General features: G+C 44.7%; 1 protein-coding gene and 1 pseudogene across 1 annotated transcript in view; both read right to left on the bottom strand.

Moving 5' to 3' along the window:
* The window catches only part of PWP1 (PWP1 homolog, endonuclein), a 753,749-nt gene that overhangs the window by 473,093 nt on the left and 265,674 nt on the right, over window positions 1–14,982 (bottom strand). The window lies entirely within an intron of this gene.
* On the bottom strand, window positions 521–1,403 carry LOC126931501 (40S ribosomal protein SA-like; annotated as a pseudogene).

Below are 14,982 nucleotides of genomic sequence, written 5' to 3'. Positions count from 1 at the left end.
GTCTAACCTTATTGCCTAGATGTGGCTTTGAGCCCTATCAGCTTCAATGCTAACTGTGGAAGGAGGATGCTTTGAATGGAGAAACAGGAAAAGACTTGTTTCCTGGGGCAGGGGACAGAGGTGTAAGGTGCAGGGGATGTGGTATCTTTCCCCTCACACTCTCAGGCATCCCATTGAAACTGGATCCCATTTCAAAAGTCCTCATTAAAGACCTCATTCCAGTATTGTTTACAGTAGAAATACCAAAGTGGGGAGGATGTAACCAATCTTCAAATAACCCGAAGTGCTGGACAGAGATGATTTTCACAGCTGGAGGATAGGAAGATGCAATCACACAAAAGCAAAAAGTAGTAAGCCTGTTACATTTCCAGCTCAACCAGACTTGCCAAGGTTACCCAGGCTCCAGGGAAGTCCTCAATGATTAGCTCACCTCAAAAAAAATTTTTTTTTTTTTAGAAACTGATGTTTATTTTTCATCAACCATTTTTCCATGTTGCTTAAGAGCCCATGCAAGAACAGCTTAAGACCATTCAGTGGTTGCTTCTACCCATTCAGTGGCCTGAGCAGTGGGAGCTGCAGACCAGTCTTCCGTGGCAGGCTGAGCACTCCAGTCTTCAGTAGGGAACTGCTGGATAGACGCAGAGGACACCTACACACCTTCAGACCAGTCTGCAACCTCAGGCTGAGTAGCAGTGAACTCAGGAGCTGGAGCAGTCCATTCACCCTGAAATTCCTCCTTGGTCGTCACCTTTTCAGCAGCAGCCTGCTCTTCTTTTTCAATCTCTTCAGGATCTCTGTAGAAGTAGAGATCAGGCATGACCTCCCACGGGTGTTCATGGGAAATGGTGCCACGGATGCGCAGAACTTCCCGAGCCAGCATCCACCACATCAAACCCACTGAGTTTGTTTTTGCATGGGATGGCAATGTCCACATAGTGCAGAGGAGAATCTGTGTTACACAGAGCAATGGTAGGTAGGTTAACATAAGATGCCTCCGTGAGAGGCTGGTGGTCAGCCCTGGGGTCAGTAACCACAAGAAGCCGTGGCTCCCGGTAAGGCTGCCTGGATCTGGTTAGTGAAGGTTCCAGGAGTGAAGTGGCCAGCAATTGGAGTGGCTCCAGTGGCAGCAGCAAACTTCAGAACAGCCCTCTGGCCAGTATTCCTGAAGGGTATAACACTGACATCAGCAGGGTTTTCAATGGCAACAATGCCACGAGCTGCCAGCAGAAGCTTCTCCCAGGTCCTCTTCAGATTTATGATGTAGATGCCATCACTTTTCCTTTTATAGATGTACTGTTCCATGTGGAAGTCAAGATTGGTGCCACTTAAGTGGGTTCCTGCTGCAAGGAACTTAAGGACATCCTCCTCCTTTTAATTTGCAGGACATCAAGGGCTCCGGACATTGTGAAAGTTTCCCTTTAAGTTAGGATGGAAATTCAGAACAACGCCGTATGGATCCCTCTGTAGGTAGCGCGGAAAGGGAGCTCACCTCAAATTTAGTCCTTGCCTAACTGGCAAAACCTGAGAGTGGATTTGTGATTAAAAGGGTAAAGTATCTTCTTGCCAATAATAATGATCTCTGTTGTGAGGAAAGGCCCCAGTTCTCTGAACCAATGTAATCTTTCATCAGTGCTCATGTTTAATATCTTTCTGGAATGACAGTAATTGTTAATATACTTCTTACTTTGTGTGTGAGATTAATCTGATGTTTCATTCCTCACACCAGCCTCAGGGGAACCATAGTAATTTTCCACTTTGTAAAGCTTTCCTTCATGTTTTGTCCCACTCAAAGGCAGCTGTTCTCAATTTTGAGTACCTTTTGAATGACACGGGCATTCCTTGGACTCTTATGGATGGCTTTGTAGAAAAAGGTATCAGCAATTGACTCTAGCTACACCAGCGAAACAATCTTATCACGTGAGGTTGCATTTCTTTCTTCCCAGGGCCCATACTCAGCGTTTTATAGACATGACCACTAGCCCCGCTCTTAATCAACTACCCATGATCTGCCCATACATTAGACAGTAAAGCCTCTAAATTATCAATAAATCACCAAAACAGAGCAACGCAGAAATGAACCACATGTATTTTATTCATTCATGAGTTTTCACAAGAGCTTTATGAGAAAATGTCCTGGACAGACTCCCAGAAAGAGAAAACCGCTGGATATCAAGAGACACCCCTCCCCAACTTTGGTAGTGCCTTAAAGAGTAAAAAGAGGCTTCTAAAAGCTCAGCAAGTAAGTAGATAGCTATTTTACCTGATTGTGCACATCAGGAACTAGACTGAAGACAGATTTGGGTTCATATTCTGGCTCCACCACTTTGTGATTTGAGACAAGTTACTTAATCTTCCTCTGCTCAGTTTCCCCATCTACAAAAGGACAATAATAAGGGCACCCACCTGATAGAGCTGTTATACAGTTTAGTGAGATACTAATACTAATATTAGCAGCTAATTGTTTTGAGGGGGACAAGGTCTATCTCTGTTGCCCAGGCTGAAGTGCAGTGGTGTGATCACAGATTACTGCAGCCTCAACTTCCTGGCCTCAAGCAATCCTCTCACCTCAGCCTCCTGTGTAGCTGGGACTACAGGAATTCACCACTATTCCTGGCTAATTTTTTATTTTTTATACAGATGGGGGGGGGTCTCACTTTGTTGCCCAGGCTAGTCTCGAACTTCTGAGCTCAAGTGATCCACCTGCCTTGGCCTCCCAAAGTGCTGGGATTATAGGCGTGCCCAGCCTGAAGCTAACTCTTTCAACAGGAAATATGAACCACTTTAGGTGTTTCAATCCAGGGAAATTTAATACAGGAAATAACTGATTCAAGAGACAATAGAGATGAGAAAGCAAACTGATGCTCATAAGGCAGCTTTGAGATTAGAAGTAGTGGGACACTCCTAGGGCTGGAGGAAAACAGGAAGCTGCCCTGTGGGAGCTGAAACCACATCAAGATCTGAGCTGGAGCCATGGAGGAGATGCCACAGGATGCAGAGAGAAGGGGGAGAATATTCTGCCTCTATCCAAATTCTGTCTTCTGGTCTTCCACTGGTCTTCCTCCAAATGGCTGACCCTTCCTGAGAGTTACAGGGAGCCCAGGGAATGTAGTTTCCTGAAATACAGAGCAGAGCAAGGGAAGGTCCAGGACAGATCTGAGGGCAAACAGGCAGTTAACCAGCAAAGCTGACACTCATTGAGCCCTTACCATAAGCCAGGTACTGGGCTGAGTTTTACATGGGTTAATTCATTTAAACCTGTTAGGAAGTGGTAGAACCAGGGTTTGAAGTGCCCAATATATGTTATATCAATTACTGAAGTAATCAGTGTGCAACCTAAAGGAAACAATGGCTTGTGGGTGCACCCCCCAAATTAAAAATAAATTGAAGGGAAGAAGCACGTCTTATTCATCTTTAAATCTCCAGCACATGGCATGGTACCCTGCCCTTAATGGTCACTCAATTCATATGTGTTAAGCTAGGTGAAATTGACAGCAGTAAAGTCAGTGAAGTGAGTCCAAGTAAAGGACTGTCTCCCACCCTTGCTACTGAATTCCAAGGCGAGTTCATAAAAGACTCCTGCCTGGCTCTTTATCTTAAGATAGCTTTGGAGTCCTGAGCCACCATGTAGAGCCCATCATGTCCCCCTTGAAGCCCATGCTGAAAGATCACATGGCCAGACTACACAGAGAGAGAAAGATGCCCTAGGAATACCCAAACCCAGGCACCAGACTTGTGAATGCAGAAGCCTTTGAGAGGAACCCAGAGCTGGCCACAGCCCCAGCCTAACCACAGCTACAGAAACTAGCTGGAGCCAGGGGTCCCAACTGGCTGCTTCTGAATTGATGACCCACAGGTAAGAGATGTGTGTATTGCCACTTTCAGGCACCAAATTTTGGTGTGATTTGTTATGCAACAATAAATAATTAACATACAACTATAATACAGCAATATAAAATGGGAAAGATCCATTAAAAAGACAGGAATAATATGTCCCAAAATATTAACAGTGAGTCTCTGATAGGATTGTGTGTGTGTGTGCATGTGTGCATTTCTTCCTTCTCCTTTCCAAATTTTTTTGAATGATCAACTATTTCCTTGAAAAACTGAAAAAATACATTTTGTATTGAAAAACACTTAACTGTGACTTTTATTGGTATCCAGGCTCCTTCAGCCAAGCTCAAGGCTTCCCACCAGGGATTTCTGAGGATCACAGGCAGGTGTATGAAAATGAATACAGCTGAAGCCTTAAGGGGAACCATAGCCTATCTGGCCCAGCCCCCAGCTGCTCTAAACCCATATGCACACCCATGAGATGGTTGTCCAGCCTTTCTGTGAATTAAACCTCTCCATAACAGAGGATTTATCCCATCCAGAGCCAGTTCTTTCCATCTTCAGGCTTCGCTGACAGAAAGTCTTTCCTCCTAATGAACTGAAAAGTGTCTCCCTGGAGCTTCCACTCACTGGTCTTGCTCATGAAAGATTCATGAAGTCTTCATCGAATGCCTACTATGAGCCATTGTTCTAGGCCCTGGATACAACCGAGAACAAGATAGATCAAGTGCTTATGCCCAAGGAGCTTAAATTCCAAAAGGGAAGATACACAATATTTTTAAAACTATATAATTTAAAGACATAGTACTAACTACTATGAAGAAAACAAGGTGAGATGATTTAATTTTTTTTACTTTTCACTTTTTTTTTTAATAGAGATTAGTCACATTATGTTGCCCAGGCTGAAGTGCAGTGGCTATTCACAAGCATGATCATCGCACACTACAGCTTTGAATTCCTGGGATCAAGCAATCCTCCTGCTTCAGCCTCCTGAGCAGCTGGGACTACAGCCATGCCTCACTGCATCTGGCTACAGCAAGAGGATTGATAAGAGCATGATTTTAACATGTGTGGTCAGGGAATGCCATCCTAGGGAGGTGACTTTGAGTAGAGATCTGACTGAGCAAGAGAGGGCACCTTGTGAATATCTGGGGAAAAGAACATTTTGGATAGAGGGGCGTCTTTTTCATTCTTCCCTGACTTCATTTCCCTTCCTTTCTCACCCGTCTCCACCATTCTCCAGCCATCATGGCCTTCACACTCTTTCTCGGATTTGTCAGCTTCCGGACTCCACCCTTGACGCCCCCTAGAGGGCCATGTTAAGAACTTCAGATTTTATTCCAAGCGTGATGGAGAACCACTGGAGTGTTTTGCGCACTGGGGTGACAGGAGCGGATTGATGTTTTCAAAGCATCACGCTGGCTGCTGTGTGAGAACAGAAGGAGGGTGGGGAACAGAGCGGGTAGGGAGACCCGCAGTTGTTGTCCAGGCAGAAAATGGATAAATGGGTGAGAAGTGGTTGGATTCTGGATATATTTTAAAGGCAGAACCGGCAGCACGTGTTGGATTAGATGTGCATGTGAAAATGAAAGGGGAGTCAGAGATAAGCCTAAGCTTCTTTTTAAATTAGCAATTTTACATTAACAAATATTTGTGTAATAAGATGGTGGGGACACACCTTTGAATAAGACAGCTGGTTGGTAGCCAGATGTGGTGGTGCACATCTGTGCTACTCGGGAGGCTGAGGCACAAGAATCGCTTGAACCCGGGAGGCTGAGGTTAAAGTGAGCCGAGATCGTGCCACTGCACTCCAGCCTGGGTGACAGAGTGAGACTTTCTGTAAAACAAACAACAACAACAACAAACAGCTGGTTGATACATGTTTTCAAAAGAGAGAGACAAACATATTTAGCACATTAGTGTTTAATACATTAAATATACTGTAGTTAGGCTATGTTAAAATGTACATCCTTGGGAACCCAGAGGAGGGGCAGTAAGGGCTTCTGAGAGGAGAAATCCCTCCATGAGTTGTGGGTGAGAAAGGCAGGCAAACATCTTCCCAGCAGGTGGCCCAGCCTGGCTGAGGCCCAGAGGCAGGAAACTAAGGAAGGTGTTGAGGAAAACACTAAATGCTTGGGTATTACTGAGCTTAGTGTGCAAGATGGAAAGGAAATGAATATAGGAAAACCCACAGAGACCAAGCTCCGGGGAGGCGTGGCCATTCTAAGGAGCGTGGGTTTTACCCTGAAGACAGTGAGAGCCATGACTGGGCATGGAACCAAGGAGCTCTGTGATGCTGTGGTCCTCAGAAAGATCATTCTGGCCACCAAAGTGTGGAGAAAGAAATGAGATTGCAGTCTGGTGTGAAAATTGTAATAGTAATCCAGGTTAAAAAAAAACTCTAAAAGATTGAACTAACACAAGAGAGACAAAGAAAGAAGATGCACCCAGAAATAAGAGGTCAAGCGGACAGGTCTTCATGACTGATTGGATGTAGGGATGACCAAGTGTGATCTAGGATGGTTCCAGCTTCTGTGAGATGGAAAATAGGGGGAAAGGCAATGGGTGCTTCTGCACATGTGGAGTTTGCGCTGCTGATGGACACGCCAAGTGGGCTAGTCCTGCAGGCAGTTAGATATAGAAGTCTGAAGCTCAAGGGAAAGGTCGGGGCTGGAAAGAAAGATATATCCATGTCATTCTGTCCCTGGGGGTTCTATAAGTCAAGTCTGATTTGCTTTCTACATGGAGGCCCTTTAAATATTTGAGGACAGCCATGACGTTCTTCAACTCCACCCTACTGAGCTGCCTTGAGGTGAAAACCCTTGGTTCCTCCCATCACTGCTCATATTATGGGTAGTGAAGCAGAGTGACTGGAAGTCTCACTGCTCAGTGTGGTCTGTGGTTCTGCAGCATCACCTAGGAGCTGTAAGAAGTACAGAGTCTCGGCCCCACCCTGGATCTACTGAATCGGAGTCTACGTTCTAACAGAACCCCTCAGTGATGTGTGCGAAACGCTGGTTTAAAGTAGACTGGATTTACACTGCAGGGTTTGCACCCTGGTCCTGATGCTTATTAGCTGTATGGAGGCAGATCATTTAACTGCTCCATGCCTCAGCTTCTTTATCAAATGGCAATAATTTTAGGATTTACTCCATGAGGATGTTATAAAGGCTTAAATGAAACAAGCTAGGCAGGTAAAGCACTTCTGTCAGGCATTTGATAAGCATGAGGATTACGGATGACAAGGTTCCAGCCCCCTTCCTAACTAACCAGCTTCCTCTAGATAGGCTCCAATTTGTCTACACCCCTTTTAAAGCAGAGCTCCCAGAACTGAGCACCTCTGCTGGGTGTGATCCGGCCAGCCCTGGGTAAGTTGAACTAGTTCATTCCAGATGTTCCATTTTTATAGCTGCCGCCTTCAGGTCCCATAGAATAGAGTCAATAGCATATAATGACAAAAAAAGAAAAAAAAAAGAAAAATAATTGAGCTAGATACCTAGACTGCCTGTGCTTACACCCTATCCCTACAATATATGCTGGGTGGCCTTGCACAAGTCACTTAACCTCTCTGTGCCTATTTCCTCTTCTGTAAAATGAGGATAAAACTAGTACCTACCTTACAGGGTTATTGTGAAATTTAGATGATTTAAGGCACTTAGAATAGGACCTGAGGCATATAAAGTATTTATTAACTGTGATAATCAGTAAAATCCCCATGTAATGCATCTTGCAAAATAATGGCATTTTAAAGGTTCAGAAAGGTTAAGATGCAACCAAGCCACAACATCTGGAAAGGTATATACTTAAGACTGGTTCAGAAACCAGGCCCCTTGCCTCACATCTGTGTCCTCTCCTCATGCAGGTATATTGTGGGCTGTGGGAATGGTGTCCCCACTGTGAGGTTGAACCACTCGGCCTACACAGCTGTACACAGCAGATCTGCCCTCTGTGTGTTCAGAGCATCAGGGTCCTGCTGCCTTCATGCAGGCTATGGAGGGAGAGGGAGCCTTGCCGTCTACACTCACAGAATCTTAACATCTTTGGATTTTGCTTCAGGTCACTAGCGAGTTCTGTAATTATGACTTAAATGTGGAGTTAATTTCAGCGAGAAATAATTTTGATTTTTCCTCCACCCTTACTGCCTTAAGTCTTTAAAAACTGTTGATGGCAGGGATTTTTGTCCAGGAATCTGATGCTGAATGTATTAACTTCTTTACCTTTTCCTGTCAATGTTGGCAGAATGGCGAAGAAATAATCACGTTTTTCTGGTCTGGTATGGGCTGAGGTTTTGTTTGTTTTTGATTTGCTGAGTGGCCACCAGGAGCAGGGGGTTATGCTAGGGCAGTGGGACCACCAGGGCTGAAACTGACAACGGGATCATAAATATCAAACTCTAGTGAGCATCACAGCTGTCATTCCTAACCCTCCCCAGAAAGCTGATTCAGTATAGGCTCCAGGAACTGGCATTTGAATGCGTACCCCAAAGTCTTCTCATGAAGAACATTCACTCTGAGAAACACTGCCGTATAATGTAGATTAAGGTAATAGTCATTGGAGTTAGATAAGGGCCAGGTTTCCTTGTGAGATCATAACTTTGCTAAGCTTTGGATCCCCTTAGCAGGGGCTAATAATTGGATCCAGCTCACCATGTTGCTGTGAGGATTAAATGAGACAAAGCATATAAAACATTTAAACACTGTGCCTCCATAGTCTGTGAACTCAATGAAAGAAAACTCACTGTTCTCGAAGAGCAGTATAGTCTTTTGGTTTGAGTGCAGATACTGGAACCAAACGGATCTAGTCTCCCATCCTGTTCTACCATTTACAAAATGTGTGACCTTGGTTTCCCATACTATTAAAAAAAAATGAGACTAATCTAGTTCCTCCTTCATGGAGTTGTAAAGGCAAAGATATGGATCGAATGCTCAACACAGTGCCTGGTGTAATGATTAGTACTGTTCCCCCAATATTTTTGGCTCTCCTTCTGGGTACATGATGGAATTGTACCTTTCCAATTTAAAGTTAGGTATGACTATGTGACTTGCTTTGGCCCATGAAATGTGAACAGAAACGATGTGTCACTTCTGAGCAGAAGTTTTAAGAGACAGTGTACAATTGGCCACATGCCCCTTGCTCTACTGGGGGAGAGTGTGGAGCACAAGTCCTATTGGAGTCTCTGTTTATCTGGATCCTGAGAGTCTATGTGGGGCAGAGGCTGCCTGGCGACTCCAATGGACATGTAGAATTAGCAGGCAAAGAAAAGAACATTTGTTATGTTAAGCCATAGGGATGTTGAGGTCATTTGTGACTGTAGCATAACCTAGTCCATCCTACCTAATACACCTGCTGCACAGGAGCTTCCCAAGTCCTTATCAACTATGAATGTTATAATCTTTGTCCTTGAGCGACTTACAACTGAGGTGGAGCACAAGCAAGAAAGACTACGACAAATGAATACTAAAGAATAACCCTTCACTGCCTATGAGAGTGCTAAATAAGTGGACATTTTCAATATAGTATATATTCTAGAAGGAAGTGAAGAGAAAGAGACTGTGGCCTGCAATAATTAGAAAAGGTCTGGTTTTATGTTAAACCCAAATTTACTGAGACTTTTAATTTTTATTCTATCTAAAGTAAAAAGAAATTTAATTCCTGATGTGTCTTGTCCTATAACCTAGACCTTGAGTTCTTGGGAAGAATCTTCCATTGAATATTTAAGCAATTATAGCAACCAGGACCTCCCAAAGTGTTCCCTGTTTTCATTAAATCTCAATTTCCAAGACATATGTCTTCTCTTTTAGCTTTTCATTAAAGAAAAAAGAAAAGAAAGGAGAGAGGGAGGGAAGAAAGTACAGTGAAAGGCTATGGGATAAATTGGTGTTTTGTTCTTTCTTACAAAAGGCATTCCTCCTCTTTCTTCCTTCCTGGCTTGAAGCATTCTTGGCTCTCATCTGCTGTCCAAGTCACTAGACTCCAAGAAGGTCTGGGCAGTGGGGTTGAGATGAGAAGGCTGCAGTGGGGAAAGCTGTGACAGGGACCACAGCTTCAGCAGCAGGTACCAGCCCAGGGCACCAAGAGACCACGTGAGAGCAGCCAGAGACCAGAGCCTCAGAACAGAGCCAGGTCTGTGAACCTAGTGGGGTGAGCAGTACTCAATGTGGGAGGCCACTGAGCATGTGCAAAGACCTCTCCCCTGCCGCCACCAGGCTACCTCAGCTCTTCCTTGTGCACAAATGCCTTCTTAGGATAGAGGTGTAGGAGGAGGAAAAACAGCCCCATAGAAGTTTGAACTTTGAATGGATGAAGTAAACTGAGACTTTCCCCGGGGACTCCAGAGGAAGACGAAATCAGTTTTAGAAAACTAAAGTACTATTTTTGTTTACCTGAATAAAATGTACCACTACCGCCACATATTGAATTATAACCACATGCAATGAAATTGCAATGATTGTACTATTCACATTTGAACAAGTATGAAAAAAAAAAATGAACCCACAGACAGTGAGGCCCCTTCTTTGCAAGGCATTAAAACAGCATTCATTAATTTAGTGGTTCTCAAAATTTACGTGTGCATCAGAAATACCTGGAAAGCTTGTTCTCTAGTGAGAACAAATCTTCCCTAGTGAGAAATTACATCACTGTTTGTGAGCAGAATACCAATTACTGAACCCACACTCAGAGTTTCCGACTCAGTGGATCTGGGTTCGGGCTTAGAATCTGCATTTCCTTTTTTTTTTTTTTTTTTTTTTTTTTGGACATGGTCTTACACTATCACCAAGGTTGAAGTGCAGTGGCATGATCTCAAGTAATCCTCCTGCCTCAGCCTCCCAAGTAGCTGGGACCACAGGCATGCACTACCACATCTGGTTAATTTTTGTATTTTTAGTAGAGATGGAGTTTCACCATGTTCCCAGGCTGGTCTCAAACTCCCAGAACCTGCATTTCTAACCAGCTCTCAGGTGATGCTGATGCTGCTGGTCCAGGGGCTTCACTTTGAGAACCACTGCACTAATTCATCCAAGTCCAGTGTTCAGCTAGCTCTTCTTTTCTATGGTTTCTCCAGTTGTTATTAAATACTAGCTGATGAAACTATAGAACACAGCTGTAGCTATTTCATTATTGTTATTATCATCATCATTTCTTCTTCACCTTCATCCCCACTGACATTTACTAAGCAGTTACTATGAGTCAAGCACTGTACTAAGTACCTTATACAGCTGATCTCATTTCATTTTCACAAACACTATTCTCATTTTCCAGGTAAAGGAACTGAAGCTTCCAGAAGTCAGAGAACTCACTATTCAAAGTGATAGAGCCCCCAAGTGGCACAGCTGGATCTCACTGGGCAGTCTGACCCAGAGCACAATTCCTAAACCATTGGTACTTCAATCTTTCACTTGAACAATGCTCTTCAGAATGGGGTAATTGAGGGGTATGGAGTCTCAGAACTGATAAAAACAAACATACACAAAACCCCACTGAATATGTAAAAACTGTGTTAGTAGTCCTTAAGCCATCTCAGATGGGGGAACATTTCTGGCCCTGTTTCTCCATAACTTCAACACCTGCCACTGTGTCACTGACTTTTAATTTTTTCTTTTTTTATAGAGTCTCACTCTGTTGCCCTGGTGGGAGAACAGTGGTAGGATCACAGCTCACTGCAGCCTCCAACTCCAGGGTTCAAGCAATCCTCCCACCTCAGACTCTTGAGTAGCTGGGACTACAGATGCCCACCACCACACACCTGGCTAATTTTTTTAACTTTTGTAGAGACGTGGTCTTGCTATGTTGCCCAGGTTGGTCTTGAACTTCTGGTCTCAAACGATCTTCCCACCTTGGCCTCCCTAAGTGCTTGGATTATAGGCATAAGGCACCATGCCCAGGCTCCATTTCACTGATTTTTAAAACGCTCTTCCCTTTTCTGAACCAAAAAGTTTCTATTTATTTCCTATCAGAGTTTAGCTCTGTTTTCTGGTCACTTTCTCAACTATCCCCCTGGTGGGGTGGCGGGCAAAGGGAGGGGTTCTTGCCCAAGCACCTAATTAAATTGAATTTTGCTAAACAAAAAAAAAAAAAAATCTTCTCTAGTGAGAAATTATATCACTGTTTGTGAGCAGAAGCAGCTGTCAGCAATTATGTTTTAAATAGTAGGGCTTATTTTTCTATTCGATATGTGTGGTTTATAAAAACTCGCCTGTATGGAGAAGCAAGGCCTGTGATCATCTTGAACAGGAACAGTCCATGTCCAAGTCCACCTTTTGCAATCTGTGTTAGATCCAAAGAGTATTTTCATAGTCTCCCCCGATTCCAGCCCTCTGGTGTGCCAGATTTGGGGGCTAGTAGCAACCACTTGTTAGGTGGCCCCAGCAGTATGAGCAAACCTCAGATCCAAACTTTCAAAGAATGAATTGGGTCCATGAATCCCATTAGTCAGCTGCCAGGAACATGCTCTCTATGTTTTCTCCACAAGAATTTCCAATCTAGGTGTCACATGGAGCAGGGCAAGGTCGTCTTCAGGGTCCGTCTGTGCAGGAGAGCATTGTTCTTGTTCTCCTGGAGGCCTGGCTCAGCTCTGCTTCTTGGGGACACGATGGGGGTATCCTGGACGGAAACCCCACTACTTCCTCCTCTCCCTGCTCCTTCTCCTCCTCCCGCCCCCTCCTCCTCCCGGGATGGGGGATGGGTGGTTGGGAATGGCACATCCTAGTGGGCCCAACTCTTTACAGGGTGAGGAGGCGTCTTCCCAAGGATCAGCTGGATCATGGCTCACTACAGCCTCCAACGCCTGGGCTCAAGCCATCCTTCCACCTCAGCCTCAAGAGTAGCTGGGACTACAGATGCACACCACCACGTTTGGCTAATTTGTTTTGTTTGTTTTGTTTTATTTTTTGAGATGGAATCTTGCTCTGTCGCCCAGGCTGGAGTGTAGTGGGGCAATCTTGGCTCACTGCAACATCTGCCTCCTGGGTTCAAGCAATTCTCCTGCCTCAGACTCCTGAGTAGCTGGGATTACATGCACGCGCCACCACACCCAGCTAATTTTTTGTGTTTTCAGTAGAGACGGGGTTTCACCGTTAGCCAGGATGGTCTTGACCTCCTGACCTCTTGATCCGCACGCCTCAGCCTCCCAAAGTGCTGGGATTACAGGCATGAGCCACTGCACCTGGCCATTTTTTTGTTGTTGTTTTTGAGACTGAGTCTTGCTCTGTCACCAGGCTGGAGTGCGGTGGTGCGATCTTGGCTCACTGCAACCTCTGCCTTCTGGGTTCAAGCAATTCTGTCTTAGCCTCCCGAGTAGCTGGGATTACAGGTGTGCGCCACCACGCCCGGCTCATTTTTTGTATTTTAGTAGAGACCAGGTTTCACCATGTTAGGCTGGTCTTGATCTCCAGTGGTGTCAAGGCTGTAGGAATTTCAGATGTACTGAGGTCCCAGCACAAGGAGCTTATAAGGAGATGGAGAGATTCAGGAGAAAAACGTAACAGCCCCAACACAGAGGGGAAAGTGAAAACCAGTAACAGCTGTGGGGAGACCGGGCACGTGGCTTCCACCTGTAATCCCGGCACTTTGGGAGGCCAAGGTGGGTGTTTTACTTGAGATCGGGAGTTTGAGACCAGCCTGACCAACATGATGAAACCCCATCTCTACTAAAAATACAAAAAATTAGCTGGGCGTGGTGGGAGGCACCTGTAATCCCAGTTACTTGGGAGGCTGAGGCAGGAGTATTGCTTGTAACGTGGAAAGCGGAGGTTGCAGTGAGCTGAGATTGCACCACTGCACTCCAGCCTGGCAGCAGTGAGGCTCTGTCTCAAAATAAATAAATAAACAAACAAACAAAGATCCCACCATCCCCAAATAACCACTGTTATTTTATGTATGTGTAGTTACATATTTTTATGTCTTTTAATATTTCATAAATATCAGATATGTATGTGTATCACCCAGATTTTTCCTATATTTAAATATATGATATTCAAAATACAATTGCATCATACTGTGGGTACTGTTTCACGATCTCCTTTTTTCCCTGCTTCATAATAAATTGTGAATCTATTTCCAAGTCAATCAGTAGACATCTATGTCATTCCTGGTGGTACATTATAGGGCAGAGTATTATAATTTATTTAATGGGTTTCCTCTTGTGGAACTCCTGAGTTCAGCAAGAACTGGACTAGTCCACTTCAAATGGACTACAGTTCTCTTCCCTCTCTACTCCTCACCCCCAAAGACTAACATATAGCAATTTTTCTCTCCACAGCTGTTACTGGTTTTCACTCCCCGCCACCCCGCCACTGTGTTGGGGCTCCTAAGTTTTTCTCCTGAATCTCTCCGTCTCCTTATAAGCTCCTTGTGCTGGGACGGTGACCTCCATACATCTGAAATTCCTACAGCCTTGACACCACTGCTTGCCCACTGACTGATTGATGGACAGGTGGGCAGCTGCCCAGGATAAAGGAAGATTTGCTCCTTTATTTTTTTCTTTTTCTTTTGAGACAGAGTTTCATTATTGCCGCCAGGCTGGAGCCTCTCAAGTAGCTGGGAATAGAGGCGTGCACCACCACGCCCAGCTAAATTTTGTACTTTTTAGTAGAAACAGGGTTTCACCATGTTGGCCAGGCTGGTCTCAAACCCCTGACCTCAGGTGATCCTCCCGCCTCGGCCTCCCAAAGTGCTGGGATTACAGGTGTGAGCCATCACGCCCGGTCGAGATTTGCTCTAAATCACTCTTCTCCGCAGCAAGCATTCTCCCACCTGTGCTTATCCTCCTTCTTTCCCTCACACACATTCTAATATTCTCTTTCTCACTTTCACGCCGTCTTGTATTCTCCTTAAGCTTGCTTCGTTAGCCAACACACGTTCTATAAATCTTCCTCTTTTTCTTTATCCTCTTAATTTTTTCTTCTTTTCTTCCCTTCCCAACATACAGTTCACACCCCCATATCACACCCCTCAAACTCTCCATATCCATATCCCCTTATGCTTACACCCCCTACACAGACACCCCCCTATAACTGGATATCCATCCCACATACACTAGGACACTCTGTATCTCTCCCTCCCTCTTCATTGAGGAAACCCAGCCTTTGTAAAATCAGGCTGAGCAGGCCAGCTGAAGACTGCCCATCTGATTGCAATGCTATTGAGGGGCGA

Source organism: Macaca thibetana, chromosome 11 (assembly GCF_024542745.1).
Source record: "Macaca thibetana thibetana isolate TM-01 chromosome 11, ASM2454274v1, whole genome shotgun sequence".
NCBI lineage: Eukaryota > Metazoa > Chordata > Mammalia > Primates > Cercopithecidae > Macaca > Macaca thibetana.
Note: the sequence above shows the minus strand (reverse complement) of the source record. Positions and strands in the feature narration are given on the sequence as shown.